This window comes from Citrus clementina, unplaced genomic scaffold, assembly GCF_000493195.1.
Source record: "Citrus clementina cultivar Clemenules unplaced genomic scaffold, Citrus_clementina_v1.0 scaffold_8, whole genome shotgun sequence".
Classification (NCBI taxonomy): domain Eukaryota; kingdom Viridiplantae; phylum Streptophyta; class Magnoliopsida; order Sapindales; family Rutaceae; genus Citrus; species Citrus x clementina.
The window spans coordinates 14450357-14459985 of NW_006262022.1; the positions used below are offsets into that span (position 1 = coordinate 14450357).

General features: G+C 33.4%; 1 non-coding gene across 1 annotated transcript; it reads left to right on the forward strand.

Moving 5' to 3' along the window:
• The first annotated feature begins 3184 nt into the window (after positions 1-3184).
• On the forward strand, positions 3185-3291 carry LOC112096540. The gene has a single exon (XR_002904442.1). It is a non-coding gene; the product is annotated as a small nucleolar RNA R71 (small nucleolar RNA).
• Positions 3292-9629: the final 6338 nt, after the last annotated feature.

Consider the following 9629-nt stretch of genomic DNA (forward strand, 5'->3'; position numbering starts at 1 on the left):
TTCCATCTAAATTAATTTGCTTATCCATAGGTAAAGGGGTTATGTCCAAAGGAGTTAATGGATTACAACCATACACAATTTCAAAAGGTGAAAGTTTATTTGCTGAAGCACACTCCTATTATATGCACACTCTATATGTGGCAAACATTCTTCCCATGTTTTCAAGTTTTTTTTTTTTTTGTATTATAGCATGCAACAAAGTAGATAAAGTCTTGTTAAATGCTTCAGTTTGCCCATTAATTTGTGGATGACAAAAAGTAGAAAACAAAAGTTTAGTTCTTAACTTACCCATAAAGTTTTCCAAAAAAAAACTTAAAAAACTTAGCATCTCTATTGAAACAATACTTTTAAGCATGTCATGCAATCTCACAATCTCCTTGAAAAACAAGTTAGCAATATGTGAAGCATCTTCAGTTTTGACATGGAATAAAATGTACTACCCCTTTTTGACCTAGGTAAACCTAGCACAAAATTCATATATATGTCAGTCTAAGGTTCATTAGATATAAGCAAAGGAGTATACAAACCACGATGTTTAACTCCATACTTAGCTTGGCTATAAGTAACACACTTATCATAAATCCTTTCTACATCACGTTTCATATGAGGCCAAAATAAATGTTTGTGCAAAACACCTAAAGTTATAGATATACCAAAATGCCCCATCAAACCACTCCAATAAGCTTCTCTAACGAGTAGGTGACGCAATGAATATTCAGGCACGCATAACTTATTTTTCCTTAAATAAAAAACTATTATGCCCAAAGAATTTTCCAATTGCCACTTTCTTATATGCATTAAATACATTACCAAAATCAGAATCACCAACATACAAATATTTAATGTACTCAAAACCTAATATTTTTGGATCTAAGGTAGAAAGTAAGGTGTACCTTTGAGATAATGCATTAGCCAAAATGTTTTCCTTACGGTTCTTGTACTTGATCAGTTAGGGAAAAGTTTCAATGAACTCTACTCACTTGGCATGGCTTTTGTTGACCCTTTAAATGCTTCAAGGGCTCATGATCCGTATGAATTGCAAACTCCTTTGGCCAAGGATAAAGCTGTCAAGTTTCTAAAGTCCTAATTAATTCATACGTTTCTTTGTCATATGTAGGGTAATTTAAAGCTGCTCCACTTAGCTTTTCACTAAAATATGCAAGGGGACGTCCTTCATTCATTAGAATAGCTCCAATACTCATTCCCGAAACATCGCACTAATTTCAAAAGTTTTAGCAAAGTTAGGTAAAGTAAGCAAAGGTGCATTAGTTAATTTCTATTTAATCAAATTAAGTTCCTTTTCTTATTCTCCCCCCCACTTAAAACCCACATTCTTTTTAATTACTTCAATCAAAGGTGCAATTAAGCTACTAAAATCTTTCACATATCTTCTGTAAATGCTAGCTAATCCATAAAATTTTCTAACATTACCCACACTTATAAGCTTTGGCCAATCTTGAATTCTTTTTATCTTTTCTTCATCTACGTCAATTCCTTTAGCACTAACAAACAAAGTGAGAAATACAAGCTTATCCGTGCAAAAGGTACTCTTTTTAAGGTTAGAAAACAACTTTTCTTTTCTTGAAACATCTAAAACAAGATTTAAATGTTTAACATGTTCATCTAAGTTTTTTTCTAGAAATTAGTAAATCATCAAATTATACAACCACAATTATGAATAAAAGCATACAAAACATGGATCATTAATCTCATGAAAGTACTAAGTGCATTAGTTAATCCAAACAACATAAATAAACACTCATATAAGCCATATTTTGTTTTAAATACAGTTTTCTGTTTATCACCTTCTCTGATCCTAATTGATGACATCCACTCTTAAGATCAATTTTAGGAAAAAAAAACACAAGAACCATATAATTCATCAAGCATATCATCTAATCTAGGAATGAGATATCTATACTTTATAGTGCTATTGTTGATGGCACGACAATCAACACACATCCTCCATCACCCATCCTTTTTAGGAACAAGCAACACTAGAACCCCACAAGGACTCATGCTTTGATGTACATACACCTTCTTTATAAGCTTATCTACCTTCGAAGTTCTTTTGTCTCCTTAGGATTGCTTTTATAGGCTGGCCTATTTGGATTTTATGCTTTGGGTATGAAGTCAATTTGATGCTTAACTCCTTTTATTGGTAGTAAACCATTACGTATCTCTTCGAGAAATATGTCTTCAAATATAAAAGAGAAATAATAACACTAGGCAAAAAAAGAATAAGTTCATTAGTACTTAAGATAATTACTTATTTAATTTTTTTTGGCAGACGTTGAGGAAATAAGATTGGAGGGACATAGACCTGATTGGTGCTGATTGTTTTGACTATGGAATTTCTAAGTTTACTGTCTCAAATGTTCTACTATTGTCCTTAAATTTCTCCATGTCATCTTCTTTAGTTTCTTTTATTTCTTTTTATAGTTCTTTAAGTTGTTTACCACTTCGAAGCATAATTGCACTCGTTTGTTCCTTAAAGTCTTATGGTCTATTGGATAGTAAGTTTACAATTTGACCCACTTGTCTCTCAAGATTTTGGATTGATGCAGGTTGATTTTGAAAAGTTGTCTCTATTTTGGTCATGAATTAAGACGCACTTGTTTTAAGCTAAGTAAGAGCATCTTCCAAATTTGATTTCTTTTCTCATGGTTGGAACCCTAGGGGTGGATTCAATGTATTTTAAGTGTTCTTCCATGAGAAATTCAAGTGGTTTCTCCAGCCAGGATCGTAGGTACTAGAATACAAGTTATTTTATTGTCTTTAGAAGTTTGACATATAATGAGCTTGTTTAGCAGATGTTGATGCAAAAGGACTCCCAGCTTGGCAATGAACACTAGCACTATTCCCTCTAGCATAATTCCCTCCATAAAACTCACACACTTGTGTTTAAATAGCATTAGTATTCAGGAGTCCTAGTTTATTAGATAAAGTAGTCATCTATGCAGATAGAGCAATGATAACATCAACATTATAGTTTCTTGCAGCTTTGTTTGGTATTAATCGTTGTAAAGACCATTGATAATTATTAGATGCCAACTTCTCTTATAATTCATAAGTTAATTTTAGTGTATTTCCCATCAATGTTCCTCTTGTTACAACATTAATCATTGTTCTAGTAGTAGATCTCAAACCATTGTAAAAAGTCTGTACCTGAAGCTAAACTGGTAGACCATGACGTGGGCATTTTCTTAGTAGGTCTTTGTATCTCTACCATGCTTCATATGACGACCTCAACTCGAACTGAACAAAGATTGTGATTTCATTCCTCAACTTGGCTATTTTTGTTGGAGGATAGAACTTTGATAAAAACTTCGGTGCTAATCCATCCCATGTAGTAATTATCCCAGGAGGAAGTGAGTTCAACCATTCTTTGCTTTATCCCTCAGTGAGAATGGAAAAATACTTAGCATGATAGCATTGTCTAAGACTTTATTCAAATGTGTCACGAATTTCCAAGAAATTTACAATATGAGCATAGAGACCATCATTTGGCATCACAGTAAATTGTACTGACGTCTGAATCATCTGTATTATAGCTTATTTAGTCCCAAAATTATTGTCTTGAACTGCAGGCTGTGTAATGCTTGAGCGGGTACCATTAACTGTAAAAATAATCTCGTGTAAGTCTTGCATCTCCCTTTTCTTGTACTGCTTTATCAATCATGATTAATTGTTGGTCGTGTAAAGCTTTTCTCCTTCCTCTGCTGAGCCTTCTACATGTACATTTAATCTCTGGATCAAAAGACAATAAATCAAAACTTATTGAATGTTTCATAAGATTAAACAAGAAAACAAAAATAAAAACAATAGAAATAAAATTCAAATGAAACTAAGGCAAGTTGGTATTAACACTAATCTAAATAATCCCCGGCAACGGTGCTAAAAGCCTTTTGTGTAAATTAGTGGGTGTACTAGTCGACACAAGTAATATAATATAGAGTATCATCCCATAGAGATTGTATATCCTATCAACTACCCAAATTATTTTAAAACCCTAATTCATTTGAATAATCGATTAAGAGAATTTATATTAAAAATTAAAATAAAACAAGCAACTAAAAATTAAATAAGAATGCAAACGATTATGAAATTACCAAGAGATTAAGACACTAGGACATCCTATTTCACCATAACTATTCCAATTTAATAAAAATTATTACCCATGTTGACAACGAATATCCCAAATCCTCCCTCAAGTAATATCATAAATACCCTCACATATTAACTCACTATATGTTTGTAAAAAAAAAAAAATACAAAGATTCATTGAGTTATATGAAAATTCTCAGATAAACTACACGAATCACGTTGGCGCATCTTTGTCTTTCGTTCAAATTTACGGAATCTCTTTATACTGGGCAAAAACAAATAAATCTTATATCGGTCTCGTTATCTATCTTGAAATTATTCAAATATTGGCCAGATATTTAAAAGTATTAAGCACAATAATGAACACTCAATCATAGAATAATTAATTAAAAATAACACAAATTTATAGAATTAAAACTTCATAGTTTAGCTACATCATAGTCTTAGTAAAATAAATTATTTCATAGAAATATAAAGAGATTCCATAAATTTGGTAGGGAACATTCAAGTGAGATAATTGGAAAAGAAAGAGAAAAAATAAACTCGAGAAGTTGTCTCTCTCCAATCTTTGTAATCGGCTTCTCCAAATTTCTGCTCTCAGTTTATTGCATGTAGTTGCTGCTTTTCTTTTTCGTCTTATTCTCTTCTATGCCTTCCTTCGGCTTCCACTCATGCCCCTTTATATATTAATGTTGGCTGCCCTTTATAATTGGTAAGCCAATAACGATTTGGCTAAAATGCCCATCACGTGAATGACTTAGAATTTCAAATTCATTACCTTTTTCTTCTTTTCTTTTATCCTTCATGTTATTTGCCTTATTAATAAAATTAAATAATTTCCAAAGCTAATTCTTCTCCTCTTCACATGATTGCCACAATTAAGACTTGGCTTCTTCGATTTTTTTTTCCGTTTTAACTCTCATTACTTTCCTTAAATTTTTAATTAATTTCTTCTTTAAGCTTTTCTTACTTAAATATTCTAAAATATGAGCCTACCATAACAAATAATAAAAATTAAGACAAAGATTGAATAAATAAATGTAAATTAAGGGAAGAAATAAAATAATATAAAAGTAAAGGTAAATCAATTGGCCTAAAAATGAATGTTTAGTGGTGGAGAATGATTCCTTAACCATATTTCGTATCATATTTCAACTTCTTTAAAGTAGTTTAGTTTGCATAGTAAATCAACTCCAAATCCCCCCAAATTTTGTGATATGAACCCTGCCAAAAACTGACGTGACCTTAACTAATTTAGTCTCCAATATCAAATTCAAAACCTAGAATTGAATGTAACTATAACCTTATGCTTAATTAAGGCACGAACCTTGGTATGTGAGGATGCATAATCAGTTATGAGTGGTTCGATTGATAAGTCAACGATTTGAATGCCATAGAAACCTGGTAAATTCAAAGAGTTAGTTTAAGAACCAAAGAGAATTAAACTCTCAAGCCAATTGCATCAAAACTGATCTATCTTTTCTTATTGCATTCAAGTACATTATATAGGTTTGGTTAGAAGAATTTCCATCCCATAATTGCCATTGGAATTTCAAAAATAAATCCCAAACGAAAATCAAATCAGAAATAATTCCCAAAGAATTAAGCAAATAACGAAAGTCTCCTAAATGGCTTAAATGCCTTACATCAACTTTGAAAACACACGTTTTTTAATAATAGAAATGGAAACTAGGTAATTAAATGATAAATAGCTTATTTGTCTCGTCACTTGCCTCTTCAAAAAAAAAAAGAAAAAAGGAAAGTATCTGAAAAGGAAGATAACATATTTTCCAGTTAGAATATTCAAACCAACTTGCTGATTTCATGGAAGTGATTATTTAGAAACTTCAACAATCTCAATCATGCATTTGAATTTCATGTGCAATTCTTTCAATAGGCCTCTAAGAATTTGATTGAGCCCAAGTTGCTTGAATCAGCCCATTAAGTGCTTATTTGAATTTCTTTGCGCGAGCTCTTGTGATGGGTCCAATGAGAACTTGAATAGGATTTGAATATGTCTCATCCCATGTTGTTGTGACAGCTTTGTCCTCAATCTCATCATTCCCTTCATCTTGAAGAGCTGCATTAAAAGGACTCAAAGTATAAACATTAAAAATAGCACTTACATTGTAAGGTGAATCCATATATCTAGTTCATCACTAATTTTAGATTAAATATGACCCTTTTCGGATCAAGTTAAACCCAACTTAGGAAACTCAATCTAAAACTAAGTATTGCTCTAATATGTTTCACTAAGACAGACCTTTTTGAGGCTCTTTCTTAACTAGTATCACTAAATGGGTGGTCAGCCGAAATAGTAAATTGCAAAATAAGGTGCTATAGCAAACATGCAGCAACACAAAATATCAGTCAATTAACCATTAAGTTTGTTTATCACTAAACCACAAGCAAAATAGTTTCAGCCATTAAACAATTCATTATGACGAGATAGAAATAAAACAACAAGAAATAAGAGTGAGATCCGCTTGATGTTCTTCTAAAATCCTTTATTGCAATCGCCAATTCTCTCTCTTGATCTTTGTTTTCTCTTGTTTTGTTTCTCTTTTTTTTTCTAATGACGGCTCCCCCTTTTTTTCTTTTCATGTGTGCTCCATTTTATATCTTAGAATTAGGGCAACGGGAAGCCTGGGGCACACATATTCCAGTTTAAGAAACTCCAGATCAGTATCTTCCAAGTATTTCGCACGAAATCTTCTCTGTCGTTGCTCCAGGATTGCTACAGCAACGATGCTACAACAATAGTGCTACAACATTGGCTTCAATATCTGCATAGTTCCAAACTTGTTTCAATTCGGCTCTAACCAAGTTCTTTCCTTATCTTTACAAGCCCATTGCAGCCGCATTCATTCCTTGAAATTTGAGCTTCCTACCACCTACAATTATGCATATGATCTAAGCACACAATTTATTCTAAATCAAACAAAACTCATTAAAAGTAAACTAAAATGGATGTTTATGCAAAACATTACTAAAATGCAATAAAAACATATCATTTACTCTCTAAGTAATCTTGATTTAAGTGTAAAAGTGTCATGATAACTCTCATTTCATAGAGTTATCACACTGCCAAACTTAAACCATTACTTGTCCTCAAGTAATATCAACAACACTAACACTTCAATCATACAATAATGCAACAAATAACTTAGCTCTGTTATCAAATTTGCAAGGATTCTTCAACCCTCAGATCACACTCTTAATCATGTAAAATTGCTATAGCAGTTTAGTTCTAGACTTAGGCCGCATTCTGTCCAAAGTGTGTATGTGTGTGTGTACTGTGATTAAGTCTAGAGGCGCCGCAGCATTGCACATGCATTATATAACTCAGAGGTAAAGCATAAGTACATTCACATGTGGGGGAGAAGTAGTCACAAACATGTTAAAACTGTGCTATAGCTAAATATCTTTTTTTTTTCAGTCAAACAAATTATCTTCAATGTAACATTGATTTTTCATGTGAATGTCTATCACTTGTAATGATGACACCTAATTACTCAACCAATATATAGATCAGAGTTGCTACAGCAATGCTTGTAACATAGTCTTATCTAAAGATATCTTTTAACTCAAGGTTGAACATGGGGTTCATGAACGACTTGACTACTCAATATCCTAGATAGAGGAGTATTTTCTCTTTTTTTTTTTTTGTTGCTACAACAATGCTCATAACTCTTATTGCCTTTGGACTCAAGTCTGCATATGAGGTGCATACTTAACCCTTGTTACTTAGCAATTTAAGCCATTGGAGTAGAATTTATTTCATAACAAGCACAGTTTAATAAAAAATTTTCCCCAAAAACTTGAGATATTTTCTACCCTTTTTTATTTTTCAGGCTCTTCTACAATATTCTCATCAAACTCAACCAAAGCTTAAGTGTTGGGACATAATTTCAACCTTCATCTAAAAACTATCCTTACTTGGCAATTACAAATATTGAATAACACTCAATTTATCTTCATTAATTTTTTCAATCCATACAAATACACTAGATTACATAGCTTCACATAACACACAACACAAACACATTACATCATAACACAACCCCCCCAAACTTAAGAGGTGGTATGTCCTCACACGCACACAAAACCAAATAAAAATAAACATGCATATGCGAAATATAAAGACATAAAAAATAGATAAGAAAATGAAAGAAAATAGATGTGCAAAATGAAAGAAAAGTTTTTTTTAAGAAATAAGAAAATAAATTGGTTGGTAGGGAGTACTCCCCTATTGTTGGAGAGTGCTGTGGCAGCACTAGTAAAGTAGAATCACTGTTGTGGGGCTCCACCTCGGGCACTCTTCCTTGGTGAGATGCGTGCTGCAACAACTGATTTCTTCTTCTTCTTGCTTGGACTGGTTTGGGGGGTATCAACAACTTCTTGAGGTGTGGGCTGATCAGACTTTGTTCTCTTAGTTTCGGGTTCTTCTGATGCCTGCATTACTACAATATCTCCAGAGGGTTGTGCCCCTTTACGTTTGCTGGATACCTTGGGAGTTTGACTAGGAGATTCGATGAGAGGCTTCTGAGTAGTGGTTGCTGGAGGGGTTGTTGTAACAGTTTTCCCCAGATGTGCGTTCAGCAATAATGTCCAACAAACTCTTCTTTTCTTCAGCAGTTATTGTAGCCTTGGTAACAATTGCTTCAATTTCTGCATCAATATCATCTTGATCGTTGTCTGATTCTTCATCAGTCAGAACCTTTTCCTTGCCTTTGCTTGGAAATACTGCAACCAGGGGGTTCATCATCATTCTCATCCTTTGTCTCCTCTTTATAAGCTTTTATTATGTGCTTCTTTTTGTGCTTAGAAGGCATTACTGGAGTGCCTCATCCTTTTCCCTGTTGATTCTGCTTCTGTACTCTGTTCCTTCTTGTTCTTTTTCCTTCTCCTCTTTCTCTTCCTCAGCTTGGTGGTGGCTCTTCCTTGGATTTTGATTCTTCTTTACTCTCTGCTGTTGCCTCAGCTGCTGGAGCATCCCCTACCGATGCTTGGAAATTAAATGGTTGTAGCAAGGAGTCAGGGAAGTCTTTGTTCTTTTTCTTTATGTAGACTGCAAACTGATGCATATGATTTTCAAGGTGCATCAAATAATTCCAGAATCTTTGATTTTCTTCTTTTTGTGCGTGTACACATTCATTGATGGTGTCACTCAATTCTTGTAGCCTCCTCTCAATGCCAGTGACATTCTTTGTTGTGGTCACAGCAACATGTCCTGGTTTTGCTGCAACAGCAATTTCCCTAGTAATTCTTTCAACAGTTAGGGTAGTAAGAGCTCCTTTATTCTTAATACTTTCATCTTTGGTTGATATTTTCACCCACTATTGAGCATTGGTCCTATTGCAACATATTGGAGTAAAATTTCTTAATGATTGGGAGCACAGGGTCCAGTGAGTGAGTGCAAAAATTTAGCCATCCACTCTTTGCTGCAGCAGCATAGATTGTGTTGATTGTTCCTAGAGGGAATTAAAGACCTTTGTGCTCTAAAATCTTCCTAGGCTCTA